Source organism: Labeo rohita, unplaced genomic scaffold (genome assembly GCF_022985175.1).
Source record: "Labeo rohita strain BAU-BD-2019 unplaced genomic scaffold, IGBB_LRoh.1.0 scaffold_754, whole genome shotgun sequence".
NCBI lineage: Eukaryota > Metazoa > Chordata > Actinopteri > Cypriniformes > Cyprinidae > Labeo > Labeo rohita.
The window spans coordinates 1-13,332 of NW_026129694.1; positions in this window are offsets into that span (position 1 = coordinate 1).

Sequence of the window (13,332 nt, forward strand, 5' to 3'; positions counted from 1 at the left end):
CTGATTTCATCACAGTGGAAGTGAGGATCTGAAGGAGGAGGCTTTGAAATGTTGCTTTTAACCATTCATTAAAAATGTTGCTACGCCACATGCTTAAATTGGATATAAATCCAAAAGCATCTTAATAAAGCTTTTTCTGCAGAGCAGTTTTGTAAAATGTACACGTATCAAATGTACACCCTGAATGTAAGTCACTTTGAATAAAAGCATCTGCCAAAAGCATACATGTATGGTTACTGTTATTTTGTGAAATTATATTGATTATCTTCAGTGTATGACATACTGTAAAATGCTGTCAAGTAACTCCATTCTACAAATTAAAAAACAGGGACAATATATTTGTGTATTTTTTTTTTTTTAATGATGTTTTCTAATGTTGGGTTCGAGTCCACCTAAGTCGAGTCCGAGTCGAGTCAGAGTCTTTCACCAATCGAGTCCGAGACGAGTCCAAGTCCAAAATGGGCCGAGTCGGACTCAAGTCCGAGTCCCAAAGGGCCGAGTCCGAGTCGAGTCCGTCCGAGTCCAAGGAAACACTACTGATTGTCAGTATCTTAACATTGTTTTAATCCAGGGGTGCCCAAACTCGGTCCTGGAAGGAGGTGTCCTACAGATTTTAGCTCCAGCCCCAATTAAACACACCTGAAACAGCTAATCAAGCTTATACTAGGCATACTAGAAACCCCCTGGCAGGTGTGTTGAGGCAAGTTGGAGCTAAACCAAGGACCAGGAATGAGTTTGGGCACCCCTGATTTTAACCTTTACAACTAGAAAAATGCAATGTCAGTTGAAATGTAAGAAAAGCAAAACTCTAGTGGATCTTGCCATTTTGATTTTTGATTTCACAGCATCTCATAAGTGTCCATGCTCTGCTTAGCAAACTTAAAGTCATGCAACAGAAGTTATGGCTGATCTATGTAATGTGACATATTTTAGAGTGAAACAGGTTTGAGAATGTGAAAAATTATAGTGCGGGACTTGACTTTATTCATCGATGTAGTAAATGTATAAATTCAAGGGTGGGGGTAAAGGAGAAGGTATCTTGGTGAATGGAACCTTAAGAGCAGAAAACATGTAGCCTCTTGCAGCACCTCTTTTATTTCTGATTGTGGCTGTGTGTGTTTTGGGTTGTATATGACTTTTTTTTCTTGAATGAAAATGAGGTTGTGATGGATAAACCTAGTCTTTACAATGGTACACACTGTGTATAAAGCCCTACCTATACATTCCATAAGTCACAGCAAACTCACACCTGTTTTATTTTTGAATGCACTTATAGTTACATTAATTACAATAAATTACATTATATAAGAAATAATTGATGATGGGCCATTTAATTATTTAAAAATCATGCACACCCAAGATGGTTTTGGATCCATAAAAACTGTTGCTGCAAAGATGTTAGAAAAATTATTTCTCTTTCAAGCTAGAAACTGCCACCATGTTTAAATAAGTAAAACATTCTCGAGCTCAAGGCAAGTAAACACTCCAAGTATTACTTACAAGCAAAAGTATTAATACATATATTAATCAAAAATACAACTGAAATATTTTTTTTAAATAGAATCTTTTTTAAAAATAGAATTGTAGGGGTTTTTGTAAGTTTTTTTTTTTTATGTAGGTCTATATAAAGGCTATTACAGAAATAGACTACAGACATTTCATGAAGTAATAAATGTTAAAATAAAACACTGCAAAATCTTCACTGTATACATTAAAGATAATTCTTATTACAATTAATAAGTGATTCAGTCAAGAACAGTGAGTGATTTTCTCTTTTTCTTTTGTTGTTTGATTGAGAAGGTCCTGGCTGCAGCCTGCAGAACGGGGTGGAGCTGCATGTGGGGCAGGGCTACATGTGTCGCCCCGCCTACAAATTATATCATTGGTCAGCAGGATTTTATTTCCACTCGTTTGTTGCTGCGTTGGTGAGTAGTTGAGCTACGAGTTTTGTCTTATTTGATTAGTTGTAATGTTTGGTCACAACATTGTTCATTATGTCACTAATGAGCGATTGTATAAGGAGATGTGACGTAGTTAAAATAAGACTGCCCTCGTGTGTGTGTGTGTGTGTGTGTATTATTACATGTTAAATGTATGTGGTAACAACGGAAGACACAACAGGTGGGCCTCTGCTAATAAAACAGTGATGTTAAACTGCTGTTTTGTATGACCAATAAAATGAAATACTCAAACTGCATTATCTTCATGTTCTTTGAGTTTATTCCTCTTCATATATTGTTTAGTCCAACACTTTTGGACTTCCAACTTTCTTTAACATGAGGTAATCTCTATATTTTATCTCTACATGTACACATAATTTATTGTGAAAGGTTTTGTTATCAGAACAAAGCAATAGCTGTCATGTAGTTCTTAGAAAAATGGCACTTTATCAATTTATAATTCTAAGACAACATTTTCAAAGAAACTTTAAGTGTTGAGTTGGTGACAAAAAAATACATTAAATACAAGTAAATACGTAAATAAAAATAAAAACCCATAAATAATTTAAATTTGCAAATAAACATTAATCGTTGCGATATACAGTTCTTAATGCACAAAGATATGACAGGTCGAAAGCAGGAAGTGGATGCTTGCTTAGAAATAATAATGAAATTTTGCCCAAAATAATGAATGAAAACATAATGTATTATGTTTGATTAATATAACGTGTAGATGATTAACGAATTCATAATATATTGTTTATTTTTGTATGTAAGTTAATATCACGAATGATATTATATATATATATATATATATATATATATATATATATAGCTTCAGCTGTGCTCTTAACCGCATTTCCTGTTTACAGAGGTGTCTACGTCATTACATGTCATTAGCCAACTGGACCATTTATTAATATCACATGTAGATAATTAACGAATTTATAATATATTGTTTAATATTTTATATGTAACAGATATTTAATATCACGAATGAATCGTAGCTTGAACTATGCTCGTAACCGCATTTCCTGTTTACGGAGTTGACTACGTCATTACATGTCATTAGCCAATGAAAGCAGTTGTGATGCGTGTAGCCCCGCCCCCACGTGCAGCCCCGCCCCGTTCTGCAGGCTGCAGCCGGGTATACTTGGTTTGATTATTGTTTGACGCGGTCGGCAGCTACAGGTTTAGGCTGCTGTCGCTTTAAGATCTGACCCACATTTAAAATATTTTGATGCATCAGTATTCCTCCCAGCTGTTCAGGTTTACTTAAGACAAAACCGACTTCATTTACATGAATAGTCTCCAATACGAGCATGTGTGTAGCAATAACAGAACCTATTAGAAGCGAAAGAGAACTCGACATTCGCACACTGACTGAGAGGCGCGTTCTGTGATCGCACTTTGAGTGTGTGTGCACATAAACCCGTCGGCTTTCAAGTAGCTACTGGACAAGACTTTCGTGATAATGCATCCAGTCAGTGACATTTCTGTCAACTGTCTCTGGACTCGGACAGACTCGGGATATTTTCCGTGTCCGAAAGGCTCGAGTCCGAGTCAAGTCCGAGTAAAAATGCATCCGAGTCCGTGACAAGTCCGAGTCGCGTAAAAATTGTACTCGAGTCCGAGTACGAGTCCGAGTACCCCAACTCTAGTGTTTTCCATAATATCATAATTAGTAATTACAATGATGTTTTAGGATAAAACTTACCCTAGTAACTACAATTCACCAAAAATCACACTATGAAATGCAAATAGTAACTATTGCAAATAGTAAACAGATCAAAATAGGATTATAACAAAATTATGACTTTACAAAACCCATGATTTTAAAATACTACACAACTGTTCACAAGCTCCTAGGGATTTGACTTTGGTTGTCATTTACATATACGTTAAAGATTTTCCTCCCTTTATAAACCCGTAATGAAAGAAATGCTTATGGATTAAGTCAGTGAAAGTTCATACCCATATGGAAGTGCAAAATATTCACATACATGTGAAACATTGTTGAATATATTGAAATATATTTTAAAAATATATTTTCCAAATGCATAAAATTCCTAACTAAAAAATGTATCTTCATGTTGCATGTGTAAATATATAATTTTTAGTGGGTGAATGAAAGTGTGAAAAGTGGGTTTTGCTATATGTATATATATGTGTGTGTGTGCGTGTAATGAGGACGCTGAGGCGGCGTTAGAATCCATATGCGGAAGTTTATTGCAAAGCACAGAAAACATACACGTGTAACCAGGCAGTGGGTCGGTAACCAGAAAGCAGTCCGATCTTTCGACAGTCCAGGGGTAATCCGATAAACGTAGTGAGAAACCAGGCAATAATGTCAAACCGTAATATCAGTCCACACAGGCAAACAATCCAATAGGGGAAATCCAAGAAAACGGTAGTCAGAAAACAAAGCAGAATCATACATGTGTAAACAAATCAGGATAATCAGAAAACGCTCGGTAAGGCAGGTAAACTGGCAATACTTCGCGAAGGTGTGAGCACATGGTGAGTCCTTAAGTACTGCCAAACAGGAAGTGGCAGTAGAAGCAGCAGAGGGAGCGTGCAGTCAGTATTCGGGTGATGGCTCCCTCTGCTGGCTTGGCATTACAGTACCCCTCCCTCTAGGAGCGACTCCTGGAGCTCGGCGAGGTCGTCCCCGTGGTCGTGGTGCTGGACGATCGGGTCTGGCTCGGTGGAACTCCTCCGTGAGGGACGGATCCAGAATGTCATTGGCGGCTACCCATGACCTCTCCTCAGGTCCATAGCCCTCCCAGTCCACCAAATATTGGAGCTGACCCCCTCTGCGCCGAGAGTCCAGCAACTCCCTCACCTGATAGGCGGGTAAGCCGTCCACTTCCAGGGGTGGCGGCAGTTCTGGGGCCATCTGGCCGGGGTCAGCCTCCAGGTGGACCGGTTTGAGAAGAGACACATGGAAAGAGGGAGAGATACGGTAGTTAGGAGGAAGCTCAAGCTGGTAGGTTACTTCATTAATTCTTTTCAGAATCTTAAATGGACCTACGTACCTTGGGCTGAGCTTCCTGCTGGGCAGCCGCAGCTTGATGTCCCTTGTAGAGAGCCAGACCCGCTGTCCAGGTTGGTAGGGAGGGTGTGGAAGGCGGCGTCTGTTGGCCTGGATCTCCTGATTCCTTACAGCCCGCTGGAGACGCACATGAGCACTGTCCCACACCCTCTCACTACGCTTAATCCAATCATCAACAGCTGGTACCGAAGAAGGTTCACCAGACCACGGGAACATAGGGGGCTGAAACCCCAGGACACACTGAAAGGGGGTGAGGCCTGTAGAAGAATGGGTGAGTGAGTTCTGGGCATATTCGGCCCAGGGAAGGAACTCTGACCATCTGTGCTGTTCTCTGCTGCAGTATGTACGCAGGTATCGTCCGATCTCCTGATTTAATCTTTCAACCTGCCCATTACTCTGTGGATGGTAACCTGAGGTGAGGCTGACGTTGATGTCGAGCTGTTTGCAGAAAGCCTTCCAGACCTGTGAAGTGAACTGTGTTCCTCTGTCACTTACAATATCCTCAGGTAGACCATACACACGGAAGACATGGTTGAAAAGGGCTAGGGCTGTTTCCATGGATGTGGGTAAACCTTTTAATAGAATGAGACGGCAGGATTTGGAGAAACGATCTATGATTACCAGAATGGTCGTGAATTCTTGGGAAGGTGGCAGATCCGTGACAAAATCTATGGAAAGGTGGGACCAGGGTCGTCGCTGAATCTCTTCCATGATATCCCATGAGATGGAAGCCAGAATGACAGTGGGTGGAAGAATGGGTTCTGGTGTGAGAAGATCCATGTGAGGATCATGTTGTCGGGAGAGAGCGTCTGCCTTACTATTCTTGCTTCCAGGTCGATAAGTGACTGTGAAGTTAAATCGAGTGAAGAAGAGGGCCCAACGAGCCTGGCGAGGATTCAGCCTCTTAGCACCCTTGATATACTCAAGATTCTTGTGGTCGGTGATAACCTGGAACGGGTGTTTGGCGCCCTCAAGCCAGTGCCGCCACTCCTCAATAGCGGCCTTCATGGATAGCAACTCCTTGTTACCCACATCATAGTTCCGCTCCGCGCTGGTGAGTTTTCTAGAGTAGAAGGCGCAGGGATTAAGTTTGCCTGGCTGGCCATGACGTTGGGACAGGATGGCTCCGATACCGCAGTCCGAAGCATCCACCTGCACGACAAACGGCAATTCGGGATCAGGGTGTTTCAAGATAGGGGCGGAAGTGAAGCTTGCTTTGAGCATGGAGAATGCCCGATCTGCGCCTTCGGTCCAGCAGAGCTTCTTGAGTTTGTTCTTTAGCAGGGATGTGAGTGGAGCAGCAATGGTACTATAGTTACGGATGAATCGGCGGTAAAAGTTAGCGAAGCCCAGGAATCTTTGGAGCTCCTTGATGGTGGATGGTTGAGGCCATTCCGTAACTGCCTGGATTTTGCTGGAATCCATCTTGACCCCCTGGTGGCTGACCTGGTATCCTAGGAAGGATGTCTGGTGGACGTGAAACTCACACTTCTCAGCCTTGACGTACAATTGGTTGTCCAGTAGGTGAGATAGTACAGCACGCACATGGGATACGTGTTCTGCTTCTGTCTTGGAATAAATCAGAATGTCGTCAATATAGGCGATTACAAACTTGTTCATGAAGTCCTTGAAAATCTCGTTTATGAAGGATTGGAAGACAGCTGGGGCGTTGGCCAACCCATACGGCATTACCTGGTACTCATAGTGCCCCCTAGTGGTGAGAAATGCAGTCTTCCACTCATCACCCTCCTTGATCCTGATGAGATTGTATGCGCTTCGCAAGTCAAGTTTGGTGTAAATGGTGGCCTCCCGCAATTGTTCTAAAGCTGGGGGAACTAGAGGCAAAGGGTAACGGAATTTTACTGTGACATTGTTAAGTCCTCTGTAGTCAATGCAAGGCCGTAGTCCACCATCCTTCTTGTTTACGAAGAAGAAGCCAGCTGCTGCAGGGGATGTAGATACCCGGATGAAACCTGATTCAAGTGCCTCCTCGATGTAGTCCTCCATAGCCTGGTCCTCCATTCGTGATAATGGGTAAACTTTACTTCTGGGTGGCATGGCATTGAGTAGTAAATCAATAGCACAGTCCCAGGGACGATGTGGAGGAAGTTGTGTAGCTTTAACCTTACTGAAAACTTCTGACAAATCTTGATAGTGACTGGGAATGGTAATCTTTACCTTGGTGTCAGGGCTCTCAATGCTTGTGGTGAGACATGGCTGTGGTTGAACGAGGAGACAGTTCTTCTTGCAGAATGGGGACCAGTGAGTCAATTCCCCTTGGAACCAGGAGATGTCAGGATCATGGATAGAGAGCCAGGGGAATCCAAGGATGACCTCGTACTTGGGTGAATCGACCACATACAAGGTAACACTTTCCTGGTGAAGCAGACCAATCCGTAGAGTTATGGTTTTGGTTTGATGGTGGATGCCGTGGTCGATGAGGGTGTCGTTAATGGCCTTGATCTGAATGGGTGGTATGCATGGTTGAGTGGGGATGTTATATTTCTTGACGATATCCTTGTTAATGAGATTCAGTGCAGCCCCAGAGTCAATCATCGCTGTGAGATCGAGAGAGAGAGTATCAATTCTTATGGTAACCGGTAATGTCAGAGATTTGTACTGTAGTATGGAAAGGTTTTGGATATTTACCCCTGAGGAAGTCTTGGATTTGAGTGGGCATCCGCTGATACGGTGGCCTGGTCCACTGCAGTAGAAGCACAAACGGTTAACACGACGTCTAACCCGTTCCTCTTCTGTCAATCTTGAGGCGTTGAGTTGCATGGGTTCGGACGGTGTTTGTTCTGTTGTGGAATCAGAGCCTGTGGGAACGTGACGGTTGCCCTTGTTTGTGCGATGCTTGGGTGACTGTCTCATGAGATTGTCGATCTTGATTGCGAGGTTGATGAGTTCCGAAAATGATGCATTCTCTCGCCGGCAGGCAAGCTCGGTTTGAAGATCGATGTTCAAACTGTAGTAGAATATAGCTTTAAGAGAAACATCATTCCATCCACTCTGGGCTGCCAGAGTACGAAACTCAATCGCATAATCTGCTGCTGTACGGTTACCTTGTTTTGCATGAATGATTTGTGTCGAAATATCCCTGCCCCCAGCGGGATATTCGAACACTTCACGAATTTGTAACAGGAAATATTCAACAGATTTTTTGAGTTGGGGATCGGCGTCCCACACCGCCGAAGCCCAATCGAGAGCTTTTCCAGTGAGCAGAGTCATGAGAAATGCACATCTCTTCTCCTCGGACTCAAATCGGTCTTGTTGGTAATCAAAATACAGCTTTACCTGACGAACAAATCCTTTACATTGCTCAGCCGTACCATCAAACTTGTTAGGAAGGGCAAAGCTTACCGTTGACGGCATGGGAGGAGGAAGAGATCGAACGTAGTGCGTCAGGTGTTCGTTGACCGATTGAAGTTTCGTGAGCTGTTCCTGATAACTCTTTAACAGTTCGCTTTGGTAAGCGAACGCCGCTTGCAAGTTGGAAACCTCCACTGGATTCAAGGGCGGCGAAGTATTCTGTAACGAGGACGCTGAGGCGGCGTTAGAATCCATATGCGGAAGTTTATTGCAAAGCACAGAAAACATACACGTGTAACCAGGCAGTGGGTCGGTAACCAGAAAGCAGTCCGATCTTTCGACAGTCCAGGGGTAATCCGATAAACGTAGTGAGAAACCAGGCAATAATGTCAAACCGTAATATCAGTCCACACAGGCAAACAATCCAATAGGGGAAATCCAAGAAAACGGTAGTCAGAAAACAAAGCAGAATCATACATGTGTAAACAAATCAGGATAATCAGAAAACGCTCGGTAAGGCAGGTAAACTGGCAATACTTCGCGAAGGTGTGAGCACATGTTGAGTCTTTAAGTACTGCCAAACAGGAAGTGGCAGTAGAAGCAGCAGAGGGAGCGTGCAGTCAGTATTCGGGTGATGGCTCCCTCTGCTGGCTTGGCATTACAGTGCGTGTGTGTGTGCTTCATTGCTCCCCAAAACTAGTCCAATTGTATACAAGGAGGTCCCCTGGTAAAAAAAAAAAAAAAAAGCATTCCAGGAGGTTACATTTGCATTTTTTGTGCAGTTTCCCTGGGAAATCTTACATTCCACATTTATGGCTTTAGAAACAGAATTGTGATAATAAAAGTGATAATATTTACATTTGAAATCGAACAATGTTGAATTTTATCTAGAAATGTCATTCTTTTTCTTTCTTTCCTTTTTTCTTTCTATCTTTCTTTCTTTCTGCAGCAGCAGCACTGCATATCCTTTGATGTTGGTCTATTAAGTAGCCGATTGAGAAATTTGAAAATGTAGTCTACTCTTATTTGTGTAGACACACAAATAAACTCTTCTGTTTCATCTTGCTGGCAGGAATGGCTGTTAGATGGCCAACAGTTTTATCAACAGCAACAAAATGGCATGGGTTGCTTAAGGATGAGAAAAAACAATGCTTTTGCTTCTGAAAATAGTTGCCAATAGCACAGCACATGCCACCGGTCCCTAAATCTGCAAAGATAAACCTTCTCACTAAGAAGTGTGAGAGTTGTGAGAGTTTCTCTTCATCTCCCTGGCACAACTCTCTGCATGTATTATTTCACCATCAACTACTACTCTGTCATAGTAGTTGACAATGTGTTTCTTAAAAGTGTGCAGAAGACTGTGAAGTGCCAGATAGTCATCATGTTCTAGCAATTTCCTTTGTGGTCTGCCAAGTGCAGTGACTTCTTCAAACTGTTCTGCCATTTGAACTGTCTTCTTAGGTATAGTTAACATCTCAAATGTGTCTTTGACCTCAAAGGGGCCATCACTCATCAGAGATTTGCCATAGACTGGAAGCGCCTTTTCTAGCAGAAAGGTTTTGCAAATCTGTAAAGTTACACCCTGCGTGCTCTTAACCATCTCAAGCAATTCTCAGTTGTAGTTTTCAAAAGCAAAAGCGGAGTGAGTCCAGAGTGGCCCCCAGTCTTTAACACTTTGGGCCAAATGCAGACAGAGATGAATATTGAATGTCATATTACAAACACCATAAAGTCCTTCCGCTTCCTGCACAAATGCATTAAGCAGTTTTTCAGCCTTGGTGATCTCTTCTGAAGTAATAGATTCTGAGAGGAAAAGCAGCAAAAAAGGAAAAGCAAAGCAACACCGTTCATCCCTGGTGAAAAAAAAACAGCATATGCTGGTTAGGTATGTTTTGATGCTGGTTTAAGCTGGTCCTTTGCTGGTCTATGCTGGTCCTTGACCAGCAACATGACCAGCATAAACCAGCTAAGGACCAGCTTAAACCAGCATCAAAACATACCTAACCAGCATCCCAGCATCAAAAGTTTTGCCCAGTGGACAAGGAACCTTTCAGGGAGTGTGCCTTTTAACACAGGTACACTGTAGAAGAACAACCACATGTACCACTCACGTGCTTTCCAAAAGTGCCTTTCGGTCACAGATCGAGGGATTCTAGAAACACCGCGGGGTGGTTGAATGCTGCATAGTCTATTGTCCACTTCTGAGACAGACTTTCCAACATACCATGGCTTTCCACTATTTTTACCACAGAACCACAGGTTAGCATAGGCCCTGGCAACACCAAGTAGGACACAATGCATGTAGTCTGGAATGCAGCCATTTATGATGTCAAAGCCTGGTAACAATGAAAGTACTGATGGCCCTTTAACATTACATTACAGGTGTGGACGTCTACAATGCCCTTTCAGCAAAATTGATGGTTTGAGTGTGACTTCAAAGTCACACTTTGTTTCGAAAGGGTAAACCCTTGTTTTGCCTTGTCCTTTTTCTACCACGACTCCTTTCTGCACACAGAATGAGCATCCAAATTCTAAGGCGCAAAAGTTCTACTTAATCTGAAACCACTTTGTGGCAAAATAATTGGTGAAAAGGCCAGTACAGTTGAGATTCATTCAGTCAACATACATAAATAATCTTAAATAAATAAATTGACTTACCGTTCCATCTGCTCTCTGTGCGTTTGGGGACAATGTACTTTTCATTCAGATACTTTTTATATTTTTTCATTTGAACTTTATTTACATGGTATGTCCATATATGCATTGTAACGTATACGTATCTCAGTGTGCTCAGTAGGAGTCATGTGATTGGTCAAACTGCCATCTGCAAATCCACCAATTATGTGTATGTTGCTATATTTATTGCCATATATGGTTATATGCAAAGCACCTGACTTTCAACTGACTTTCGGTGCTTTCCCGCTCCTTGTCACTATTCCTGAGGCAGTCAAACAGACATCGAGACGTTTCGAGATGTTCGCCCTCGTTGAATGGTTGGATGGTAGGGACTCTGGAACATACAGTGTTGTGATGACCGAGAATATTCTGAATTTCATTTGTAAAGATTACTTAGATGGGTTGGATAAGAGCGATGGCATATATGTCGTGGAGTGGGCCGAGGGTAAAAAACCAAAAGGTGGCTGGCTGACTTACACTGCCAAAATCATCAAAGTTGCAGGTAAGTTTCTATTTTTAGTAACTACTGTTTCTCTTTAAGTATTAATGTAAACTATTACTTTACTTTTCGGACCATAAAAGGAGAATTATAAATTATCGCGGCCAATTGTGTGTGCGCCGTAGATATGAAAGTTAAACAGAATTGTCCTATGCTAATGTTATGTATAGCATTTCAGTTGTTCAGGGAATAAATGATAGAGGATTTGTGAAAAACGGCACAGATTTTATAAAGGGTCGATTATGAACGATTCGTTTATTTTTAACGGATATTTAATATAAACATTTGGATCAAAGACTCCAGAGATTCGTTCATACGTTGTATTGGCTGCTATGTCTGTTTGGCGAGAAGCGGAGGTCGTCCACTCATGACAGCAAAATGGATATATGTGCATGAATTTCTAACATGTACAGATGGATAATATATATGGAACATGTCATTAATGCATGAGGAAGACGTAAGGTCTTAAATGCATTAAACAGCACAAATATATTCACTGTTATTGCGTAAACTGTCCTTTATAAAACCGCTTTAACCCTGATTAATTTGTTAACTAATTTCAAGTCAGAATTTGGACTGAAATCCCCACTTTTCTTAACACACTTTATAAAACAGCCCCCAGGGTCCAAATTAAGTCCATGACCTAATTGTCATTTTGGGTAAATTATCCGTAAAGGTTTATTCTGTAATAATTTAACCTGTTCTTTTAGCATTTGTATATTTCAGAATTAATGTTATTTAACTGTTACAGAGAGAGCATCATACTTGGAGTCATACCTACAGGCGATGCAGGAGGATGCAGAAGTGGGAGAAGAGTGGAAGCCCCCATCCAAAAGAATGGTGAAACCAAATTCCAAATACCAGGACAACATTGCTTCAACCAGTCAAGAAACACTACAGCAGGGGAAAAGGTAAATGGTACAGGTATGTAACAGTAGATTAATTTGGATATGGTTTGCACAATATACCAGTACTGGGAAAATATTGGTATATATTTATATTTATATATCGGCAACAAGTCAGCTTTGCGGTCAAACCCAAAGACAGTGTTTCCCCTAGGTTTACAGCTTTGAGGGCCTGGTGCCGGTACCCGGTACCCAACGGTACTTTTTATTCTGTACTGTACTCTCTGTGTTATAACGAAAACATTTATTTCAGTGAAAAAAGAAGTCCCAAAATTCTCAATTTCAACATTTTAAACAATAGGTCCCTACAATCTTTTTCTTTTTTTCCCCAGAAATTATTGTGTGTTATATATATATATTTTTTTTTAACATAAATGGTTAAAAATTGTGTTAAATTAATACATTTCCATGTTCCACGTACCAACAACATAATCATCAAAAGCTCTTTTAGCTCTTTTCCTCTTGCCCCTAACCACTACCTCCTCCTCCTCCTCAGCATGGCTGGTCAGGCTATAGTTTTCACAGTCACGAATGTTATCTAGTTATATACAATTATATAGTGTAATAAACATTGTAATAACTGTAATAAATATACTAATAATGTACTAAACAAATGGGAACGTCAGCCAGTCATCTTTGGGGTCCTTTTTTATCTTGAATGATTTTTTTACTCTAGTATTTGGCCATCTAACTGTTTTTTTATTCATGTCTATCCAATTATCAGGAACTGTACCCTCCATTTCCCTTCCATTTTCCACCCAAACAGCCCTGGAATACATGGCCTGCAAAAGACAGTATATGCTTGTTACTTTAAGATGTATATTACATTTTCATTTAGCATAAGCCCATATCCATATCAACTTGTAGCATTTGAGAAAGTATACATCTGTATGTGTGGTCCATAAGAATCAACCCCATGATTAGTGGCATTGCTAGCACCCTATT